At 43.0% G+C, this 25,791-nt stretch overlaps 1 pseudogene; it reads left to right on the plus strand.

The window, feature by feature from the left end:
- Window positions 1-214: 214 nt before the first annotated feature.
- Window positions 215-25,790, plus strand: LOC120044054 (annotated as a pseudogene).
- The last annotated feature ends 1 nt before the right edge of the window (window position 25,791 follows it).

The following is a 25,791-nucleotide window of genomic DNA, read 5'->3' on the forward strand; positions in this document are numbered from 1 at the left end:
GTTGTCCTACTGTGATCATAGATTTTGTAACTGCAACACTCAGGTAAGAATAGACCAAATCATATAATTAGGCCTTTGATGTTTATTGGATCTTCTCAAGGAATATAGAGAATTTCTGCAATTATTTGTTTTTATAGTTTAATCCATGACCAACAGATCAATATGAAGCATATGATGTATAATCAATTGTCTCCTTACTACACAACTTTAGAAAATGAGTGATGCTGAGATGGAAGTATTTGGGGTGGCTGCCTCGTACCTCCGCAAGCCGGAGCGGGAGAGGACTGCTGCACAGGTCAAGCCATTTGATGCCAAAACGGCCTGCTTTGTGGCAGATCTAAAGGTGGAGTATGTGAAAGGCAAAATCAAGAGCCAAGACATCTCCAAGGTCATAGTGGAGACTGAGGATGGGAGGGTGAGTACATATCAAATGTTCTAGAACATCTGACCATATAACTATGTTCTAACCCACTGGGCACAGACGTCAGTTTAACGTCTAGTTTTCATTTACATTTGGTTGAGTTGTCAGCTAACGTGAATTCAAAGTGAAGTCAACAAAACATTCCACCATGGTTACAAGTTGGGTTAAAAAAATACAATATTCACTTACGTTGATGACTTTTTTCAAATCCAATCAGTTTTCCACATTGATTAAACGTCATCGCATACATTTTTTGTTGTTGAAATGACGTGGAAACAACATTCAACCAGTTTTGCCCAGTGGGAAAGCATGATATATTTTACTTACTATGTGAGAGTGACTGATATTCAGAGTACATGTAATTTCTAAGCCTTTTTGCATGCTAAATAAAAAGTTAATTATGCCACCGTGGAATGATTTCGATGCAGTTTCATCCAGTTGTTATTCTAGAATGCAACTGGTTCGTTATTTGTATGGAAACTTGCCTCCCCTAACTGCCCTCTCCTTTATTTGATCATGTTGCAGGTTGTCACAGTGAATCCGGATGACATCAGCCCCATGAACCCTCCTAAATTTGACAAGATCGAGGACATGGCCATGTTGACCCATCTCCATGAGCCAGCCGTGCTGTTCAACCTCAAGGAGCGCTACGCTGCCTGGATGATCTATGTAAGCAGACACAGATCAGATTACATTTCAACTCAGTCATACATACGTATTTTAATTGCATTGTCAATAAAACATCTACCAACTAGTTTCATGGGTTCAATCAGATAACGTCATAAATGACATAACGTGAGTTGTTCCCCTATTACAGACCTACTCTGGGCTGTTCTGTGTGACTGTGAACCCCTATAAGCGGCTCCCGGTCCACAACCCAGAGGTGGTGGCTGGCTATCGGGGCAAGAAGCGCCAGGAGGTCCCACCCCACATTTTCTCCATCTCTGATAATGCCTAGCAGTTTATGCTAACAGGTATAATCTTCATTTCGTGATGTATCATATTGTGGCAGCAAGATATTACAGTATACTTAACAGGCAATTTTATCCAGTGGTGTAAAGTACTTAAATAAAAATACTTGAAAGTACTACTTAAGTAGTTTTTTGGGGTGTACTTGACTTTACTATCTCTATTTTTGACAACTTTTACTTTTACTCCACTACATTCCTAAAGAAAATAATGTACTTTCTATTCCATACATTTTCCCTGACACCCAAAAGTACTTACATTCTGAATGCTTAGCAGGACAGGAAAATTGTATAATTCACGTACTTAAAGAGAAAATCCCTGGTCATCCCTACTGCATCTGATCTGGTGGACTCACTAAACACAAATGCTTTGTTTGTAAATGATTTCTGGTTATCCATAAATTTTTAAAACAAGAAAATTGTGCCGTCTGGTTTTCTTGATATAAGGAATTTGAAATGATTTATACTTTTACTTTTGATACTTAAGTATATTTGAGCAAATACATTTACTTTTAATACTTAAGTATATTTAAAAAACAAAATACTTTTGGACTTTTACTCAAGTAGATTTTACTGAGTGACTTTCACTTTTACTTGAGTCATTTTCTGTTAAGGTATCTTTACTTTTACTCAAGTATGAAAATGGGGTAGTTTTTCCACCACTGATTTTATCTTTCAACAGATCGTGAAAACCAGTCCATCCTTATCACGTATGTACTGTTGCACATGCTGTTACTAATTGTCTGTCTCTGTAAAGAACTGTATTTATTAGGAAAGTTTACATTATTACTCTCAATTGTGTTGTTCAATCTTGATTTTGACAGTGGAGAATCTGGTGCAGGGAAGACTGTAAACAAAAAGCGTGTCATCCAGTATTTTGCCACAATCGCAATGGCTGGAGGAAGTGATAAGAAGGAAATCAATGGAAAACATCAGGTTCTATCCATGCTCATGCTACATTAACATAAGATGTATATAGTTCCCTCTATTGCATTTTCTGTTGCAAAAGTAATTTCTATTGTATTTTCTGTAAAGTGGATTTACTCATACTTACCAACACTTTTATTCTCAAAGGAAACCCTGGAGGATCAAATCATCCAGGCCAACCCTCTGCTGGAGGCTTTTGGGAATGCCAAGACAGTGAGGAACGACAACTCCTCTCGCTTTGTGAGTGGGTTTGATCAACATGCATTATGAGCATATAGGGTTAACATATAGCCAGGCATGCATTCATAAACCAGTCACCTTAGCTGAAATGTGACGTTTTAAAAACAATTTAATATTTGGAAAACATACAGGGAAAATTCCTCCGCATCCACTTTGGAACAAAGGGGAAGCTGTCCTCAGCTGATATTGAGACTTGTGAGTTTGCTTGCCTATTTTCTTTGCAAATACAAGGTCATTGCTGTGGATTGGAACAAGATGTCCTTTGATTTCTATGATTTCCTTCTTTAGACCTATTGGAAAAATCCAGGGTAACGTTTCAGCTCCAAGCAGAAAGGAGTTATCACATCTTCTACCAGATCATGTCCAATAAGAAGCCTGAGTTAATTGGTAAGTTGAGTAATGCTAGCAGGTATGTAAAGCCATACACAGTAATTGTAGTTTTGGACTGCAAGGTTATTGGTTACTTTAAGGGGGCAATCTGCGATTGCTACATCCATTTGTGTACTTTTAAATTAATGATATATACCCATTGATTCTTGAAGAATAAATGCCTCATGAGCTTAGGTCAACTGTCGTACCCCATCTGAACCCAAAATATAGGATTGTTTATGACCAATGGAGTAAAACAATATAATTGTAAATAAAAACTGTATAGCCGAGTCAGTCCTCACATCCATAGCTCTGTCTATGAATTTGAGAGTGGTTATATTTCCCCAGCCCCATCCCTCAACTGTTTACCAAAAACAGTGGTAGGTTGACCACTTTGTTGTTGTTTGAACTACAGATTGCCTCTTTAAATGTTTTGCATATAAAAGAGGGCTGCAATATGCAATCTGGAAAATGTGCTGTACTGTGAGTTCAGCCTCCAACACCAATATAACCCCCAATGGTAAATAATCACCTTCTCTATCATGTTCACCAGTGATGCTGCTCATCACCACCAACCCATATGACTACCCTTTCATCAGTCAGGGGGAAATAACGGTGCAAAGTATCAATGACACAGAAGAGCTCATGGCCACAGATGTGAGTCCACCTGTACCTTATATCGCATATCTTTATATTACCCACACAGCTTGGAAGATAACTGCATTGATAACATAATAGAAAGCCCTCAACTGTACTGTATAAGATTGTCTTAGGGACTGATTAAATGTTTATATGTGTTTGACTGAGCTCCAATATCTGTCCCAATAAAGTGCCATTGATATCCTAGGCTTCAATGCAGAGGAGAAACTTGGGATCTACAAACTGACTGGTGCTGTGATGCATCATGGGAACAGGAAGTTCAAGCAGAAGCAGTGTGAGGAACAGGCAAAGCCTGATGGCACTGAGGGTCAGCAGTCTTTGATTTTGACTTATTTAGACATTCTAATTAAATCTTCACTTATCCACAGCCAGAATCCACTCATATTTTTTGTCTCATGTATCCAATAGTGGTTGACAAAGTCGCCTACCTCATGGGCCTAAACTCTGCTGATTTACTGAAGGCTGTGTGCTATCCCAGAGTGAAGGTCGGGAATGAATATGTCACCAAAGGACAGACAGTTCAACAGGTATGACAACTACATTAAAGTGTGTACAGACATGAGTGACCCTCGCCCAACTCTCACAAATTTTAATGGTCCTGAAATGTGTTTTGTCTCATTTGCAGGTGAATAACTCCATGGGTGCCCTGTCTAAGGCAGTGTATGATAAACTGTTCTTGTGGATGGTGACCAGAATAAACCAGCAGCTAGACACCAAATTGCCCAGACAGCATTTTATTGGCATTCTGGACATAGCAGGCTTTGAGATCTTTGAGGTATGAGTGGACTCCTCATTTGAAACACATTTACAACAACATAATAATTGATTGTATGTTATTTAATTATATTTTGTAAACCATGCAGATGAACAGCCTGGAACAGCTCTGCATCAACTTCACTAATGAGAAACTGCAATAGTTTTTCAATCACCACATGTTTTTGTTGGAACAAGAAGGAAGGAATAGACTGGGAGTTCATTGACTTTGGTATGGACTTGGCTGCCTGCATTGAGCTTATTGAGAAGGTATTGTGACATTTTCAGGCTTCCTTTAAGTCACTCTTTACAGTCTAACTGTTAATGGATTCAATAAGTTAGGATCAACAGGACAGAGTTGAAAAACATCTGTTTATTGACAGTAATTCACAAGCAAAATATTTAAATTTAGTAGACAGACATGATCAAAACAATGAACTTCTATACCTTGGTTCTTCTAAACCCGTTACACTAAATCTTCCACAGCCAATGGGTATTTTCTCCATCCTTGAAGAAGAATGCATGTTTCCAAAGGCAACAGACTGCTCCTTCAAGAACAAACTCTACGACCAGCATCTTGGGAAGAACAGCTACTTCCAGAAGCTCAAGCCTGCCAAAGCCAAGGCAGAGGCCCACTTCACCCTGGTGCACTACGCTGACAGTGTGGACTACAACATCGGTGGCTGGCTGGAGAAGAACAAGGACCCGCTGAATGACACTGTGGACAACTGTACCGAAAGCTGCCCTGAAACTATTGTCTCAGTTGCTTGCAACTTTTGTCTTAGTTAATGGTGAGTTTACATCAGCATTATGGGTCCTCTTTCCAGACTGTCTCTGCACTTTTCAGGGTAAAACTGTTTCCCCCTACTCCTATGAACACGTATACCCATCTAATGATCGTATGTAGACTTCAGAACATTTCCATGCACAATTCAGTGAGCATTGTTTTGCTTGTTCATTATTTTTTATCATTTCATAACCTTCCCTCAGGGAAATCTCAACAATCTCATTGTCACGCCCTGACCTTCGTTTTCTATATTTTCTGTATTATTTTGGTCAGGTCAGGGTGTGACGAGGGTGGGTATGTGTGTTTTGTCTTGTCTAGGGTTTTTGGTTATCTATGGGGATTTTGTATGTCTAGGTAATGTAGGTTTATGGTGGCCTGAATTGGTTCCCAATCAGAGGCAGCTGTTTATCGTTGTCTCTGATTGGGGATCCTATTTAGGTTGCCATTTTCCATTTAGGTTTTGTGGGTAGTTGTCTATGTGGAGTTGCATGTCAGCACTCGGTCTATTTAGCTTCACGGTCGTTTTTGTTAGTTTGTTCAGTATTCTTCCTTTATTTAAAGAAGAATGTATTCATATCACGCTGCGCCTTGGTCTCCTCAATATGACGAACGTGACACTCATGTCTAACCTGAGGTCCAAACATCCCCATTTTGTGAGATGGATCATCCCAAACGAGACCAAAACACCAGGTATGTAAAGGTTTGAAACATGTAATGTGGGTTGTTTGCTCTCAAGGCTGCCTGACCTGACAGAATTCTGCCTTTCCATGTAGGGGCCATGGAACACTACCTCGTTTTGCATCAGCTGTGCTGTACCGGTGTGCTGGAGGGTGCTGGAGGGTATCAGGATCTGCAGGAAGGGGTTCCCAAGCAGGATTATATATACTGACTTCAAGCAGAGGCAAATCCTTCATCGATCTCTGTTACCTATAAGAAAAACGATTCAACAAACATGAGCTCAAGGATAAATGTGGACTGTTTCCCCAACAGATACAGAATTCTGAATACCAGTGCTATCCCAGAGGGGCAGTTTATTGACAGCAAAAAGGCATCAGAGAAGGCATCTACTAAATATTCCATATCAGACTAGCATGCTAGCAGATATTCATAGACTGCTAGTCATTGAGCTAACGCTAGTTTGCATTTGTGCTTGTTAGCAACTTCATTCAAACTGCACGCAGAGACATAAATATGGTATCCACAAGTTCATCTCACTCTGGGAAAGTCCCGAAGTATCCCTTTAAGACAAGGCTTCATCAGAATGTTATTATACCATGTGACTGTAGAGTGCAATGTCACAGCAAGGTGAGCGATAGGACAGTGTACTCACATAGTGACATCCAAGTGTATGCCAACTAGAAATTAACGAAGCAGGATTTGTATTTCACTTTGATTGAACATTTGATATGTCATGGACAGCAGGATAGCCTAGTCTGCAAGGGCTTTGAACTTAATATTCACACACAAGGTGTCCTTACACAATGAATGTATGGGATAACAAATTAATGAATACATACATAAACTGAGAACGATCAAATAAGACATTGTAGTTCAAGTTGTTGGACACTGAATATTGTGCTTTGCGGTGACAAACGTAATTCAATTTGAAGAATTACAGATCATGTATTGAGATGTCAGATACTGTGTTTATTTATGTATCTGTTGCTTGGTGTAACATTTTATGGATTTTAAATTGTCAAATCAAATATTCTAAAGGCTATTCCTTTTCATTCTGTATGAGTGAAAGCATCACACTGCTAGTTTCACCGTTATCTTCCACAAGAGGGTGCTTACTTACTGAGCTTAAGCAACTCCTTGTTCTTAACTAGCCACATCAATCACATTCTGATGTGAAAAGCTTTTCTAGTACAAGATGTCGATGACAATAAGCAAGCCTTTCAAACCTGTCGTCTTTCTTTTCAAAATGTACAGTAATAGGGCCTGCCTGACTAGAAGGCCTTCTCCGCACACGCATGCATGCACACACACACACACACGCAAGTGATGTATATATGTATATACAGTACACTTTACAATAGTGAGATCAAAGGTACAGTATATGAAGTGTATTTGAAAGTTGAGCAATCTGAAAAGGGACTATTATGCTCTGCAGGCTGATCAACTCATGAACTCATTAACTGATCAGTCTGATCAACTCATGAACTCATTAACTGATCAGTCTGATCAACTCATTAACTCCATTAACTGATCAGTCTGATCCACTCATTAACTGATCAGATACAGATACTCCACAGCTGCTGTAGGCGTATGTTTGTGTTTTATACCCCTCATATCAGACGAGAGAACCAACATTGAATTCTTGCTGCTCCTTCAGTGAAGATTGTTTGAAAACATGAAACACTCCATTGAAGTATGCTCTGGAGCTAATAAACGGTGCTTTGCCACTTATCAACAAGTTCAGTCAACAAGAAACACTGTGTCCTCATTTATGAAACGTTTAGTGTGAGCTTATGTGTTCTTCTAACTCATATTCAAAACGCAGGAGGACAACGTGTTCGTTTCAGACATTATCATATGTTGTCAATCATCAACATCTCAAGAATCTCATCATGAAGCCGTCCCTATAGTGCACATTGCGTACAAGATATACTACTGTAACAGGCTTAATGCTGAGTATGAGTTCTGTGTCTTATAGGTAATGTAAGCCTTTGTTCTGATTTGCAATAAGCCGAGTGATAATGAGGACAAAATAAATAGGCCATATAAACATATTCCACACAAATAGTCCCCCATGGCCTTGATGAGCTCTTAAGGACATGTCAGACATCCTGGCTGTAAATGAACTTGATGTTGAACAGGACGACTCTGCTTGAAAGTTGGGTTTCTAAAGATTGAAAATGTGTCTGCTGTCTTCTTTGGTTCTTATCGCTTTTTCATTTAGATCTCTGTCTAGCCAGCTGCCAGATGATGTAGCCTGGCCTGCTGCATGCCATCTTAGAGATAGTCAGTCACAATCAGTCAGTATCAGAGGGGAGTGTGGCAGCTCGAACACACTTCACACAGGGTCAATTTGATTTATAAGAAATGGAGGGACGGACCAACACAAACGGGCCTTGTTGCCTGCGAGTGCCTCACAGCTCTGTCTCACAGTGTTGGCCATTGTGTGGCCTGCCATGGAGCAGGGCCCTGGATGCATCTGGGAACAGGCTTCCAGACCCTTACATCTGCTGGACACTAACAAAGACTCATAGAAAACGTCTCATACCACAAGATGGTTCTTCCTGGACCGTTTTATTCTTTGTCTTGTAAATAAAGAAAAGAGGCGGAGTAGAAAGATGTTTAGTGTCTGTCCATTCCTTCCATGTCTTAGCTTTGACCCGGGGTGCCGGGTCACTCTGGCCAGTAATGAGAACCCATATGTGTGACTAATGTTTCCTCCTCCTGGTTCTAAAAGAGCCTTGTCCCACTCAATGTTCACTGTGACTAGTTAACGGACACTTCTCTCATTTGGCTGTTTGCTTCCTTACGACGTAGTCTCAGCCCAACATGGTAAGGCTTTGTTTTTAATGCTATTATTATCCGTCTCTGTTATCAGTGACATTTTTGACAGTACTTTATGTGCGGTGTTACATTTTTTGACATTTATGAGTTTCTTCAATGGAACACTGTTGCAACAATTGTGGTAGTCAGACAGAATGGGTACAGGAGATTCATTGGCTCTGTTCAAGCCTTTGTGTCGGATGTAGTTGTATTTTATTTCTCATCCTTTTGAGTTTGGTGGATTTTTATTCTGCTTAGACATGGTCTGTCTGTCTCTGTCCAGATATAGCTCTCATATCTCGCTTCTTCTGCAGCACAATGTGTGCCCTGTGGGGGGGCCTGCCAAAACACTTTGATCTTCACTGTTGGTTTTAAATGTCCCTCTGTCCCTCAGCCACCCTGCTCTCCTAGCTCAGTCAAATTCCCTCTTCTTCTGTGTCTTCAGGAAGGCTCTGTTCCCTTGAAAGAAAAAAACAGAACCTGTTAAATGAAGTCTGGATTGTTTATTGTCACATTCATTAGCCTGTGTAAGAAACAAGGCTCACTGATTTGTCCATGTTCGCCCCTTTTTATCATTATCATGTGTGGAGTTACGGTATGTTGTTTTACAAGACTTTTCTCATAATTCCTGAAACTTACAGTACAGTTAGTACTGTACATGCCCTGGAGCCACAGAGAAAATCATGTAAAAACGAATTACATTTAGTCTACTGTTTTGTGAGTGTTTCAGATTAAGAGTCACTTACCTTACTGAACTTGAATGCAACATTTTGTTGCAATATATTATTTAACATGTACACAAATGTGGGTGACTGACAACAAGCACCACAGTGCCTTCATTTTAATTGATTTGATTGGACAGAATGGAAGATATTATGTGCATAGCAGAGCCTGAGGTAGCAGGTTGAATCAATGCAGATGCAGTGTTTTTGAAATCACCTCAGTATGTAGACATTCTAAACAAAGGGTCATACAATGACAACTCGATTGACTGATGACTCAAAGCTAGCACAAGTACAACATTTGCAGTGTGATTTCATCTATTCCTCCCACTCTCGTTCTCTGGAACATTTCCCAATTACCTTTCGCTAAGCCCTGCCCCCTTTGGTTACTGTTGCAACCTCGGGCAACATTTTCCCAAGAAGCCCAATTCCCCATTCAACCACTGGCGAAATCCTCTCAAAATGATCTCAAACTGTTTAGAATATATAATGAAATGAAACCCTACCTCAGTGGGTTAAACACAGACTACGCCTTACACAGACTACGCCTTACTAACTCTTGGTTATGTTGTGGTGGACTGTCATTACAATTGCTTCAAGGGAACCTGGTAATGTTTGTAGTGTAGCTAACCACTGAGTGGCGCTGAATTCACTCAGCATGCAGTCAAAGCTATAACCACTTCTGGAACTAACTAGTGCTCTCAAATCGTATCGTGATCTCGACAGCAGATGAGAGTTGTATTCATAACATTGCTAACTTAGCTAGCTAACATAATTTTTTTGAAAACAAGTTATACAATGTAACAAAAGTATAATTTCAGATTCGAAAAATACTCCATCAACAGACTCTGCACTTCAGGAATCACAATACTCCCTTTGCACTGTTCAATTATTAAGCTATTTCATTTTTTTTTTAATAACTCAGTTTTTGCCATAGCCCTCACTGGCTTTCATGCAATTGGAAAGTGAGCTTGTCCAATGTGTCGGACTCGACAGTTGTCGCACTGCGAAATTCTGGGCCGGAGCTTAGCGAATGGTCATTTGCTGTTGAAAGCAATTTGGAGTTTAAAACTGTTACAGGGCACTCGGTGCACCACCAAGACTTCCTGGAGTGACAGTGAGAGGGCTTTGCCCACCGGGCCACACCACTGAGTGAGAGAGATAGGCCCTAAGTAGGATGGATACAATAGGCAGAGAGATACATTGACATGCAGAGCCGAGTGTAGAGAAAATCAGTCAGCGGTGAGGATTTAACACTAGGCCAGGCTCTTCCTTTAGTACCCCTGTCTCTAACCAGCTTCAGGTGCTGCACTATAATAATCTCCCTATTGCAGGTAGCACAAAGTGGGGTTAATGCTCTCATTCATTCCCAGTCATACCAATGAAGCCACAGAAGGGCATGCTAACAGCAAGAGCCCAGACTCTCCTCTGTAGTGGTGGGAGAGGGCCTGTCCTGTTGCTTTGTTGGTATTCAATGGGAACTGAGGATACTGGAGGGGAGTATACTCTATAAAGAGCCTCCTCCCAGGGGTTGCAGTGGGAGCATCACCCCAGAGGATTGTGGGATTTGGCAGGAGATATCCAGAGGATTTTGTCCTTTTAAATTCTTTGAAAGCTTGGACGCCGTTCCGCTTTATTCAACAGTTTTTTGCCAGGGGACGTGAAATCGCTACAGCTCAGGAAAGTGAGATAAATCACATATGATACAAATCTCAAGATAAGAATCTATCATTTACATCTCTCTGGGAGGATTAATTAGTTAACGATTCATGTCTACGGCAAAAAGTACCAGTTCACTGCTATTCCATGGTTCAGAGGATGGTATGCTGCCTAAGATGCATTAGGTCAGGGTTAGTAGTGGCCATTATACTTGTATAAAGTCTGATTTATGTTAAGCTAATGGACATTGTGCTCCTTGGTGATACAGTATGTTCATGATTTGTCTGACATAGTGTAATCACATACAGTATGTCCTTATTGGGAGCATGAGGAAGGATAATGCATTTTATGAGCTCATGATAAATGACTGAGGACAGTTTCCTGCAGCACAGCATGGCTCGTCAATGAAGACGAGGCGCTTTGTATTGTACTCACTGCAAACTGCTCACTGCAAGCCCAGTGCTTTATATCAGAAAGAGAGACAGAAAGGAATCCCTTTTATCTTGTACTTCAAACGAGTGTAGATATCAGAAGGATCTCTCTGCTTTATCATTCCATTAATATCCTTCCCTTCCTCTCCTCCCTTTCCCCCTCTCCTCCCCCTCTGTCCCCACATTCCTCAGTGGATCTGGGGTAGGGTCGTGACTAGCAGCCAGTCACCATGTTAGAAGTGGTACAGGCAGAGTTCAGCAGGCCCTCTGTCAGATACAGCAGACAGCTTTGACTGGGCAACACACTGTTGCTAATGACAATGAATCGTCGGTCAGGCCATCCCTGTAGATTAAAGAGGACTTTTGCCTTATAAAGTACACTGAAGTAAATTCTGCAGTCGCAATGTGACCAGGAGCTGTATGGGTGTGTATGAGCCTTCTGGGAACTGCTGATAAGGTCCAAGAAGCTGTTATTGTTATTTATCCAGATAGTGAATCATTGTGAATAACACCCTCCAACCAAGGGAAGGCACTGTGAAAGCCCTGAAGAAAGCACTGTGAGCCGAAAAGAATAGCTTCTAAAAAATAACAGCACATCGGAATGGATGTTGTTTGCTTATGTAAGAATGCTATTCATTGACTACAGCTCGGCGTTCAACACCATAGTACCCTCAAAGCTCATCACTAAGATAAGGATCCTGGGACTAAACACCTCCCTCTGCAACTGGATCCTGGACTTCCTGACGGGCCGCCCCCAGGTGGTGAGGGTAGGTAGCAATACATCTGCCACGCTGATCCTCAACACTGGAGCTCCACAGGGGTGCGTGCTCAGTCCCATCCTGTACTCCCTGTTCACCCATGACTGCATGGCCAGGCACGACTCCAACACCATTAAGTTTGCAGACGACACAACAGTGCTAGGCCTGATCACAGACAACGACGAGACAGCCTATAGGGAGGAGGTCAGAGACCTGGCCGTGTGGTGCCAGAATAACAACCTATCCCTCAACGTAGCCAAGACTAAGGAGATGATTGTGGACTACAGGAAAAGGAGGACCGAGCATGCCCCCATTCTCATCGACGGGGCTGTAGTGGAGCAGGTTGAGAGCTTCAAGTTCCTCGGTGTCCACATCAACAACAAACTAGAATGGTCCAAACACACCAAGACAGTCGTGAAGAGGGCACGACAAAGCCTATCGGAAACTAAAAAGATTTGGCATGGGTCCTGAGATCCTCAAAAGGTTCTACAGCTGCAACATCGAGAGCATCCTGACTGGTTGCATCACTGCCTGGGACGGCAATTGCTCGGCCTCTGACCGCAAGGCACTACAGAGGGTAGTGCGTACGGCCCAGTACAACACTGGGGCTAAGCTGCCTGCCATCCAGGACCTCTACACCAGGCGGTGTCAGAGGAAGACCCTAAAAATTGTCAAAGACCCCAGCCACCCCAGTCATAGACTGTTCTCTCTACTACCGCATGGCAAGCAGTACCGGAGTGCCAAGTCTAGGACAAACAGGCTTCTCAACAGTTTTTACGCCCAAGCCATAAGACTCCTGAACAGGTAATCAAATGGCTACCCAGACTATTTTCATTGTGTGCCCCCCCCAAACCCTCCCCAAACCCTCTTTTTACGCTGCTGCTACTCTGTTTATCATATATGCATAGTCACTTTAACTATACATTCATGTACACCTCAATTGGGCCGACCAACCAGTGCTCCCGCACATTGGCTAACCGGGCTATCTGCATTGTGTCCCGCCACCCGCCAACCCTTCTTTTACGCTACTGCTACTCTCTGTTCATCATATATGCATAGTCACTTTAACCATATCTACATGTACATACTACCTCAATCAGCCTGACTAACCAGTGTCTGTATGTAGCCTCGCTACTTTTATAGCCTTTCTTTTTACTGTTGTTTTATTTCTTTACTTACCTATTGTTCACCTAACACCTTTTTTGCACTATTGTAAGTCAGCATTTCACTGAACCATTTTTTTATTGGATTGTCAACATTGCAGAACCAATTTTTGGGGGTAAACTTAAGTTTACAATGTTATTTGAGAAAATTTCAACAAATGGCATGGACAAACTAAATGGCACCCAGGAGCTAATACTTGGTTAAACAGCCTTTGGCGAACATAACTGCAAAAAAACACTTATTGTAATCATCAATGGGGTTGCTGCACATGGCAATATGGCCCATTTTTCAGCTGCAAACTGATCAAATTTTTCAATGTTTGAGTGATGCCTTTCACCAACTGCTGTTTTCTGATCTCACCATAGGTTTATGATGGGAGATCTGGACTCATTGCTGTCCACTGCAGGAGTCCAGTGTTTATTCTTGAACCATTCCTGGGTGCTTTGTGTTTGGGTTGTTGTTCTGCTGGAAGACCCACAACCTTCAACAGACACCAGTGGAGGAAAAAGTACCCAATTCTCATACTGGAGTAAAAGTGAAGATACCTTAATAAAAAAAAGTAGAAGTGAAAGTCCCCCAGTAAAATACTACTTGAGTAAAAGTCTAAAAGTATTTGGTTTTAAATATACTTAAGTATCAAAAGTATGAATAATTTAAAACAAACCATACGACACAATTTTCTTGTTTTTTTTATTTACGGATAGCAAGGGTCACACTTCACTCAGACATCCTTTACAAACATAGCATTTGTGTTTACTGAGTCCGCCAGATCAGAGGCAGTAGAGATGACCACGGATGTTCTCTTGATAAGTGTGTGAATTGGACCGTTTTCTGTCCTGCTCAGCATTCAAAATGTAATGAGTACTTTGTCAGGGAAAATGTATGGAGTAAAAAGTACATCATTTTCTTCAGGAATGTAGTGAAGTAAAAGTTGTCGAAAATATAAATAGTAAAGTACAGATACCCTAAAAAACGACTTAAATAGTACTTTAAAATATTTTTACTTAAGTACTTTACACCACTGACAGAGACACAGTTTTAGGACACTGGGTTGAACATGGCACTCCAGAACACCTTGGTAATCTGCTGATTTCATGATGTCTTGCACACGTTCAAGGCCCCCAGTACCAGAGGCAGAAAAGCCACAGCATTTTCAAACCTGCCCATGTTTAATGTAGGGAGGGTGTTCTTTTCTTTGTTTGCTTCCTTTGCTCATCGATAAACATAAAGCTGATCTGTGTTGTCAAAGAGCTCTAATTTTGTTCCATTAGGCTTGTTTAGGTGGCGGTTTGCAGAGTGCAATGGGGCTTTCTTTTGTCTCTTTCAGCAGTGGGGTCTTCTCAGTTTACCAACAACCACATGAAGGGTTCAAAGAAAATAACACCCTTCCTACAATCAAACAAGCTTTCCCATTCCTTGCCACAGTTCAATATTTCCTGAATGAATTATTATATTAATTATGACATTGTTCCTAATTAAAACAGATCTTTCATACACAGCTGTGTCTGCGCCTGCAATCAGCCTGCTTTAGAAATGTGGGAGTACTTTGTACTGTAACTGGGTAGAAATTAGCAGACACTGCTAATTGGGAACATTAGAGGCTGATGCAACCCCTCCTTGATATGCAGATACGTAGTATGGAATATTATGTATATTAATCAAGTGCGCAAATCAATTACAGTAAAAAAACAGAACAAAATCAACATTTCTCAATGAATAGTTCATATTTTTACTCATGAGCAAGACTGGGAAACAGTCCCAGCTTCTCAAATCACATGTATTTATATAGCCCTTCTTACATCAGCTGATATCTCAAAGTGCTGTACAGAAACCCAGCCTAAAACCCCAAACAGCAAGCAATGATGGTGTAGAAGCACGGTGGCTAGGAAAAACTCCCTAGAAAGGCCAAAACCTAGGAAGAAACCTAGAGAGGAACCAGGCTATGAGGGGTGGCCAGTCCTCTTCTGGCTGTGCCGGGTGGAGATTATAACAGAACATGACCAAGATGTTCAAATGTTCATAAATGACCAGCATGGCCAAATAATAATCACAGTAGTTGTCGAGGGTGCAACAAGTCAGAACTTCAGGAGTATGAATTATCTGGTAGTGAAACGAGTGGTATGTTTGTGACAGAAGCCAGCGGCCACCAGCCCTGCAGCGGGGGATGAGACTAAGAGTGTCCCTCTTCCCCAAGGCTGGAGATGTTACATGTCACCCGAGGGATGCAGGTACTACGTCAACACCGGCAGCAAAGGTAAGCCAGGCACACAGCTCCACCACAACCCTACTGACATGCTCACTCATGTGAGAGGAGGATCAATATTATGAGGAGGGTGGAAGAAATCTGTCAGATCCTCCACTCCTATTGGCTGTGATTCACCTTCTGCCAGCACCATAGATTTCTACAATACCCCTCTGACTATGTATATATAATGTATATATCTGCATTATTACTGTAGCTATATAATCTGCCCGATTATGCTGGAACCAATACATATTTCATAATTTCACGAGCAAAAAAAGTGTGATGCGTCCACACGCATAAAGCTTACTGTCATGTTCGTTGATGGAAGAATCAGACCAAGGTGGTAAGCGTACATCATTTTATTTGATGAACACAAAAAAATTAACTACAACCGACCGTGAGCTACATGAAATGCAGTGCAGAACGCAACTACACACAAACAAGATCCCACAAACTAAAGGTGGAAAAAAGGCTGCCTAAGTATGATCCCCAATCAGAGACAACGATAGACAGCTGCCACTGATTGGGAACCATACCCGGCCAACAAAGAAATAGAAAAACTAGAATGCCCACCCAAATCACACCCTGACCTAACCAAATAGAGAAATTAAAAGGCTCTCTGAGGTCAGGGCGTGACACTTACCTCATTTTTTTATTTTTTTTTATTTTTTTACTGCGTCAGGTTAGCGTTCACAGATGTTTGCCTTAACAGCCTTCTCCAGTGTGTAGGTTCACATCTTTTTAAATCAGAAACCATCAGTTCCATTTGTCAGTGTTTTGTTTCGTAACCATAGTTTCCAATTCTGCTGTGAAATGCTGCCGTCTCAGAGAGCTCATTACCATTCCCCATCATCAACATCTCTCCAGCCCATTCATCTGAAGGAGGGCTTAACATCTCCACTTTCATCTGATTAGCCCAAATGTGTGGTGATGGCAGCCACTGCTGCAGGTACCTCAGCAGCTCAACCCATGTGTTCCACAAAGCCGTCCTGTGTAATGACATTTAAACAACCCCTGTTAACTAGACAGAAGAAATACCTGCTTGTTTAATACCAGGGCTAATAGGCAGCCAACCTTTCATTGAGATGCTTATCGGACCCTTTTCATTTGGTGGTATGATTCTGCACTACACAGACAGAGCTGTGTGTGTGTGTGTGCGTGCGTGTGTGTCCCTCAATGGGATAGGAGCCAGAGAAAAAGACTGTTTCCCACAGGACAAAGCCAGGCTTCACCCACGGCAGCTCCAACACTCTGGCAGAACACTGCACCTTGGCACACCACACACTGTAGTAGAGATAAAGACCCAGGGGCTATTTTATAAAACCATATGCTGTAACACTCATTATTATACTGAATTCTATTATGGACTTTAATTTAACTGCATAATGATTAGAATGTGTTTTTGAATTACACTGATTAGAGATGCTATTTTTAAAGGGCACTCAGTTGTATTTTCAAGCAAATCGAACACTTTTATTACTCAAGAGCCTGTAATGTACCGATGTTATCAGATCATTGTATATACAGTGTCTCTGCCTGATTGATAGTCAGAAAGCATCTCTAACACTGTCCAGATAACAAAGGACTTCTTGCTCCACTAACTGTAATGATGTTTCTTTGATGCCGGGAACATTCTGAGAGAATGTCAAGAATCTCAATAGTTTTTTCTGCAAATGAATCATTCATTTCAATACTTTTCATTTCAAGTATTCTCTTCTTGTTTCTCTGTTCTCAACTAAAAGAGAACACTGATTATCAGAACACTGTAGTCGCCCGCTATAGTCCTGTGTGACCATGTCCTCTACAATACTTCATGAACATTTCTGAATGGTTGTGCTCTCCACCTGTGTTCTTTGGAGTTTCATTCAGCGTTCAGGGAAACTGTGGAACTGTGTGTCCATTGTGCCTTACTCCTCATTTGGCTTTAACCATTTATGTGTCCTTCCAGAAACAACATGGGAACGGCCCTCCGCTACTTATGGAACCCCAGTGAGACCACCGGCACAACGGAACTCATTACCAGAAGGTAACATCAAGCCTCTTCTGATTTAAATCTACCATATCTATTGAGTTAAATAAGTGTCAAAAGTGTTGCTTGCATCGATATAGCAATTCCTCTTCTTCACTGTGTAGTAGCTGTACAACTGAAGCCTTAGCAATCTAACCTGACCGAGCTAGCTGGAACCCTTGTTGGCTTATTTAGGGGCATTTCAGGTTCTGCCTCTCCTTACTGTATGTCTGAGGAACACCATCCCAGGCCAGTAGATGGTATTCCACTGCTGGCATGTTCTCTCCACACACTGGGAGAACAACCAGGGAGAGAACAGCCAGCTGTAGGGATTTGTCAGACCAGACAAGGCTAATCCTCCCAGAAGGGGCGCGGGCAGTAATGGAGCCCAGGTTGAAGGATCTCTCTGCCTGGCTAGTCCAGCCCGGATCCTCCCTGGGCTCCGGATGCCCGGCCCGGCACTGGAGACGAGCCCCAGGAAGTTAGGGATTGGGCAGATTGGGGGTAAGGTTAGAGAGGGTGAAATAGTGTTGAACAGGAGGTGGGCTCAGAGTACACTGCCTGTATCTGAGTCCATAACTCAGTCTGCTTGGATAATGCAAAGCATTCATGGAGTCAGCCATGGGCTCTAGAATAAGTATGACTGCACCGCCATGGGCTCCCTATCTGTAGCAGAGCATTCTGTTGATGATACCGCAGATACCCACCTAGTGAGACTTCATACCATTCCATTTCAGCACACTGTTGTTCTGAGACCTCGTAAAATAGCTTGATCCCTTGATATATATTTCTGTATATGTCTCTCTAACAGAGTATCCCCCTCTGATCCCTATTCGCCTGGTCTCCGCTCCATTATGTGTGAAGTAGAGCTGGGTCATTATGTCATGTCTTTACATGGCTGTGGTGCTCAGCCTCCCTCAGGGGTCATTATAACGTGTCTTTACATGGCTGTGGTGCTCAGCCTCCCTCAGGGGTCATTATGCCGTGTCTTTACATGGCTGTGGTGCTCAGCCTCCCTCAGGGGTCATTATGTCGTGTCTTTACATGGCTGTGGTGCTCAGCCTCCCTCAGGGGTCATTATGTCATGTCTTTACATGGCTGTGGTGCTCAGCCTCCCTCAGGGGTCATTATGCCGTGTCTTTACATGGCTGTGGTGCTCAGCCTCCCTCAGGGGTCATTATGTCATGTCTTTACATGGCTGTGGTGCTCAGCCTCCCTCAGGGGTCATTATGCCGTGTCTTTACATGGCTGTGGTGCTCAGCCTCCCTCAGGGGTCATTATGCCGTGTCTTTACATGGCTGTGGTGCTCAGCCTCCCTCAGGGGTCATTATGTCGTGTCTTTACATGGCTGTGGTGCTCAGCCTCCCTCAGGGGTCATTATGTCATGTCTTTACATGCTGTGGTGCTCAGCCTCCCTCAGGGGTCATTATGCTGTGTCTTTACATGGCTGTGGTGCTCAGCCTCCCTCAGGGGTCATTATGCCGTGTCTTTACATGGCTGGGGTGCTCAGCCTCCCTCAGGGGTCGTTATGCCGTGTCTTTACATGGCTGTGGTGCTCAGCCTCCCTCAGGAGTCATTATGTTGTGTCTTTACATGGATGTGGTGCTCAGCCTCCCTCAGGAGTCATTATGTTGTGTCTTTACATGGCTGTGGTGCTCAGCTTCCTTCAGGAGTCATGCTGATGTACAGTTGAAGTCAGAAGTTTACATACACTTAGGTTGGAGTCATTAAAACTCATTTTTCAACCACTCCACAAATTTCTTGTTAACAAACTATAGTTTTGGCAACTCGGTTAGGACATTTACTTTGTGCATGACACAAGTCATTTTTCCAACGATTGTTTACAGACAGATTGTTTCATTTCTAATTCACTGCCTCACAATTCCAGTAGGTGAGAAGTTTACATACACTAAGTTGACTGTGCCTTTAAACAGCTTGGAAAATTCCAGAAAATTATGTCATGGCTTTAGAAGCTTTTGATGGGCTAATTGACATCATTTGAGTCAATTGGAGGTGTACCTGTGGATGTATTTCAAGGCCTACCTTCAAACTCAGTGCCTCTTTGCTTGACATCATGGGAAAATCAAAAGAAATCAAAAGAAGCCAAAAAAATTGTGGACCTCCACAAGTCTGGTTCATCCTTGGGAGCAATTTCCAAACGCCTGAAGGTACCACGTTCATCTGTACAAACAATAGTATATAAGTATAAACACCATGGGACCACGAAGCCGTCATACCGCTCAGGAAGGAGATGCGTTCTGTCTCCTAGAGATGAACGTACTTTGGTGCGAAAAGTGCAAGTCAATCCCAGAACATCAGCAAAGGACCTTGTGAAGATGCTGGAGGAAACAGGTACAAAAGTATCTATATCCACAGGAAATCGAGTCCTATATCGACATAACCTGAAAGGCCACTCAGCAAGGAAGAAGCCACTGCTCCAAAACCGCCATAAAAAAGCCAGACTACGGTTTGCAACTGCACATGGGGACAAAGATCATACTTTTTGGAGAAATGTCCTGTGGTCTGATGAAACAAAAATAGAACAGTACAACAAAGTCAAGGTATTTTAGTGGCCATCACAAAGCCCTGACCTCAATCCCATAGAAAATGTATGGGCAGAACTGAAAAAGCGTGTGTGAGCAAGGATGCCTACAAACCTGACTCAGGTACACCAGCTCTGTCAGGAGGAATGGGCCAAAATTCACCCAACCTATTGTGGGAAGCTTGTGGAAGGCTACCTGAAACGTTTAACCCAAGTTAAACAATTTAAAGGCAATGCTACCAAATACTAATTGAGTGTATGTAAACTTCTGACCCGTTGGGAATGTGAATAAAAGCTGAAATAAATCATTCTCTCTACTATTATTCTGACATTTCACATTCTTAAAATAAAGTGGTGATCCTAACTGACCTAAGACAGGGAATATTTACTAGGATTACATGTCAGGAATTGTGAAAAACTGAGTTTAAATGTATTTGGCTAAGGTGTATGTAAACTTCCGACTTCAACTGTAATAACTACTCTAGCTCATTTTGAGATGGGCTGCCTTGATATGCAGCGACAGGCCATGAATCACGGCTGATGAGGAACCATTAGAACCCTGTAGGATGTGAGTAGGGACATTACCGTAGACATATGCAGGGCTGTGACACACACACACACAAACCCAGACACACACACACACATACAGACACACAGGAACATCTCCTTTAGGCTGTTGGCATTATTTGAAGGCCATTGTTTTCTTATGGGCCAGAGGGAGAAGAAGATAAAAACACCTATGAGATATGCTGTGTACTGAGCTGTAGCCCAGTGAGATGGACTGGAGCTGGGATGAAGGGATATAAGGGAGTGCAAACTGCTTCCTGTCTGGATGATGAATGGGGATGTATTATTCCCTACTGTTAGGATGCAAACGACTCCATAACATTAAGATGTCACTTTAAGACATAAGCACAACCTGACCTTTTCACTATAATGGATTGATACCCAGTCCTTCACATGAAGGAGTTGTATATTCCCCCATCTGTTTATCGTTCTGAACTGATTCAGTAATGAGCAGGTTTAATCTGTCAATCATCTCAATGACATTTCTGATATTTTCCCCTGTAGTCAATGGAACACGTTACACCACAGGAAGTGCTATGCATCCCACGGACCCCCCTGGCGTGCCCTTACGGAGAGCCACTATGGACAAACAGGTGAGACTTTCAACTCAGCACTGCAGTCTGCAATACCCTTTTTAAAAGGGTCTTCACCTGATAAACCTATATTTTGTCCAACCCGTTAAGTCTATTACGGTTGGAACATTGCAATCAGCTCAATGTATTGATCAGAGTGAAATAGTTGTCTGATATTGATTTCACATCAACATTAAGCAGCTCAAACTCAATAATGGTTCCTGTAACACCTATAACATGTTGCAGGCAAACTAATTAACATTTTTACTATTTTAATGCAATAATTCACTGTTTATTCTTGATATGGTATGCTTGAAATCCATCGCACGCATCAAACATTCTTCTGGACAAAAATGGTCCTCTATGTTCCTCCCCAGTCCTGCTTTGAGCAGCTATAAACGTGGGCCAAGAAGTGTTACACGTCAACCCACGTGACTAATTACTCACCGTTAGTGAGTACCCCGTCATCAGCTAACGGGAGAATAGATGGACAGATTTGGGCCATATGGGCAGCTGAGATTTGGACCACGCCGCAGGGTTTGTTGTCAGCTTTTGAAAGGACACCAGCAAAATAATCTTTATAGCTCACACTGGGAGAACTGGGCGTCCTGGGTTTCTGGGAAAGTCCGCTGGCTGGATCGCCGCGCTCCGAGCAGCCCGGACACATTGGTAGGTGCTGGTCAACGGCGCCATGTTTCGGAGGAGGAAGGTGAGAGTGCGTCGATGCGAAGCATGAGGCTTTCACTGGGTTACTATAGCTGACTGTGTTGTTGTGTGGGCCTCTGCAGGGGGGTGTTGTAATAAGCAGGGGTGGAGAGAAGGGCACAGTGGGGTGGTGTCCTTGGGGCGATCACGTGTACGTACGGTGGCAGCTCTGCTTTTCGCTGCAAACCTCTGGTGGAACGCCATCATTAGAGAAAGAGCGAGAGAGAGGGAGATAGTAGAACGGGAGAGGGAGAGAAGGAGAGCGAGAGAGAGAGAGAGAGAGAGAGAGAGAAAGAGAGGATAAGTGTGGCTGCAGCCCTGCCCACACAGATAACACCAACACACGCGCGTTGGTAAACACACACACACACACCCTTCGGCTCCCTCCGCACTCACATACAATGCACTCACACATGTGTACATCAATTCTTCCTCTCATCCAACCTCTGAACCCCCACCCCTGAAAAACATCCAAAGATGCATCAGCCCTCCACAAACACACCTGCCAAACACACTTCCACAAACACCCACACACTATCATCAGACATCCTGTACCCACACACTATTATCAGACATCCTGTACTCACACACTATCATCAGACATCCTGTACCCACACACTATTATCAGACATCCTGTACCCACACACTATAATCAGACATCCTGTACCCACACACTATTATCAGACATCCTGTACCCACACACTATTATCAGACATCCTGTGCCCACACACTATTATCCGACATCCTGTACCCACACACTATTATCAGACATCCTGTACCCACACACTATTATCAGACATCCTGTACCCACACACTATTACCAGACATCCTGTACCCACACACTATTATCAGACATCCTGTACCCACACACTATTATCAGACATCCTGTACCCACACACTATTATCAGACATCCTGTACCCACACACTATAATCAGACATCCTGTACCCACACACTATCATCAGACATCCTGTACCCACACACTATCATCAGACATCCTGTACCCACACACTATCATCAGACATCCTGTACCCACACACTATTATCAGACATCCTGTACCCACACACTATTATCAGACATCCTGTACCCACACACTATAATCAGACATCCTGTACCCACACACTATCATCAGACATCCTGTACCCACACACTATTATCAGACATCCTGTACCCACACACTATTATCAGACATCCTGTACCCACACACTATTATCAGACATCCTGTACCCACACACTATTATCAGACATCCTGTACCCACACACTATTATTAGACATCCTGTACTCACACACTATTATCAGACATCCTGTACCCACACACTATTATCAGACATCCTGTACCCACACACTATCATCAGACATCCTGTACCCACACACTATCATCAGACATCCTGTACCCACACACTATTATCAGACATCCTGTACCCACACACTATTATCAGACATCCTGTACCCACACACTATTATCAGACATCCTGTACCCACACACTATTATCAGACATCCTGTACCCACACACTATCATCAGACATCCTGTACCCACACACTATCATCAGACATCCTGTACCCACACACTATCATCAGACATCCTGTACCCACACACTATTATCAGACATCCTGTACCCACACACTATTATCAGACATCCTGTACCCACACACTATTATCAGACATCCTGTACCCACACACTATTATCAGACATCCTGTACCCACACACTATTATCAGACATCCTGTACCCACACACTATTATCAGAAATCCTGTACCCACACACTATTATCAGACATCCTGTACCCACACACTATTATCAGACATCCTGTACCCACACACTATTATCAGACATCCTGTACCCACACACTATCATCAGACATCCTGTACCCACACACTATTATCAGAAATCCTGTACCCACACACTATCATCAGACATCCTGTACCCACACACTATCATCAGACATCCTGTACCCACACACTATCATCAGACATCCTGTACCCACACACTATTATCAGAAATCCTGTACCCACACACTATTATCAGACATCCTGTACCCACACACTATTATCAGACATCCTGTACCCACACACTATTATCAGACATCCTGTACCCACACACTATCATCAGACATCCTGTACCCACACACTATTATCAGAAATCCTGTACCCACACACTATTATCAGACATCCTGTACCCACACACTATTATCAGACATCCTGTACCCACACACTATTATCAGACATCCTGTACCCACACACTATCATCAGACATCCTGTACCCACACACTATTATCAGAAATCCTGTACCCACACACTATCATCAGACATCCTGTACCCACACACTATCATCAGACATCCTGTACCCACACACTATCATCAGACATCCTGTACCCACACACTATTATCAGAAATCCTGTACCCACACACTATTATCAGACATCCTGTACCCACACACTATTATCAGACATCCTGTACCCACACACTATTATCAGACATCCTGTACCCACACACTATCATCAGACATCCTGTACCCACACACTATTATCAGAAATCCTGTACCCACACACTATCATCAGACATCCTGTACCCACACACTATCATCAGACATCCTGTACCCACACACTATTATCAGAAATCCTGTACCCACACACTATTATCAGACATCCTGTACCCACACACTATTATCAGACATCCTGTACCCACACCGCTCTGAATTGTCATTACGCTAACATACACCCACACTGTCAGACAGTATTGTATGCACATACACATCTCCCTGAACCACATCGTGCGTACGTGCGAGACTATGTGGTTTAGGGAGATGTGTATGTGCATACAATACTGTCTGACAGTGTGTGTGTGTGTGTGTGTGTGTGTGTGTGTGTGAGTGCGTGCGTGCGTGCGAGACTCACACACACACACACACACACACACACACACACACACACACACACACACACACACACACACACACACACACACACACACACACACACACACACACACACACACACACACACACACACACACACACACACAAGCTCTGAAGCTCATAAACACACATGTGGGGCCAGAGAGGCTGTTCATTGGTTGTGTTTTTCTTCCTCCTCCTCTTTTCCTCCAACTTGCCTCTTAATAATAATTAGCCTTCTAGTTATCATTACTAAGCCATTTCCCTCAGACCCTGCCCCCTCTCCTCTCTCTTTATCCTCTCCTCCCTCATTCAAAACCCTCTCTCTCTCTCTCTCACACACACACACTCCCTCTCTCTCTCTGTCTCTTTCTTTCTATCTCTCTGAAGAGGGAAGAGGGAGGCATGGTGATCGAATGTGCAAATAAATCCCCACCTCTCCTTCAGTCTTTCATCTCTCAACTGAATTCAAGGGGGCTTTATTGGCATGGGGAACATATGTTTACATTGCTAAAGCACTCTCTCGCTCTCTTCCGCTGGCTCCATCCATGTATTGTCTCACTAGTTTTCAGTATAGACAGTAGGGAGACAGGGCTCCTCGCTGCATCCTCCCCCTGCCGTCAACCTCCAGACTCGGGTGACAGCAGTTTAACCGGAGGCTAGCCTCGTCACGCTGCTAGGACTACAACCAACCGCCTCCACCCCCTCCCTCCACTCCACACCTCCCCCTCCATTCTCCCCAGCCCCCTACTCACCCCCCCACCCCCGTGACGCGTCTCCACTCGACTCACCACGTCAGGCAGGCAGCAGGCTGTGAGAGGCAGCCTCAGTTGCAGGAGCAAGGTTTCCCCGTGAGGAGCAGAGAGAGGAGCAGGAGGAGAAGAGGTGTTGTGTGAT

Source organism: Salvelinus namaycush, chromosome 3, assembly GCF_016432855.1.
Source record: "Salvelinus namaycush isolate Seneca chromosome 3, SaNama_1.0, whole genome shotgun sequence".
NCBI classification, from domain to species: Eukaryota; Metazoa; Chordata; class Actinopteri; order Salmoniformes; family Salmonidae; genus Salvelinus; species Salvelinus namaycush.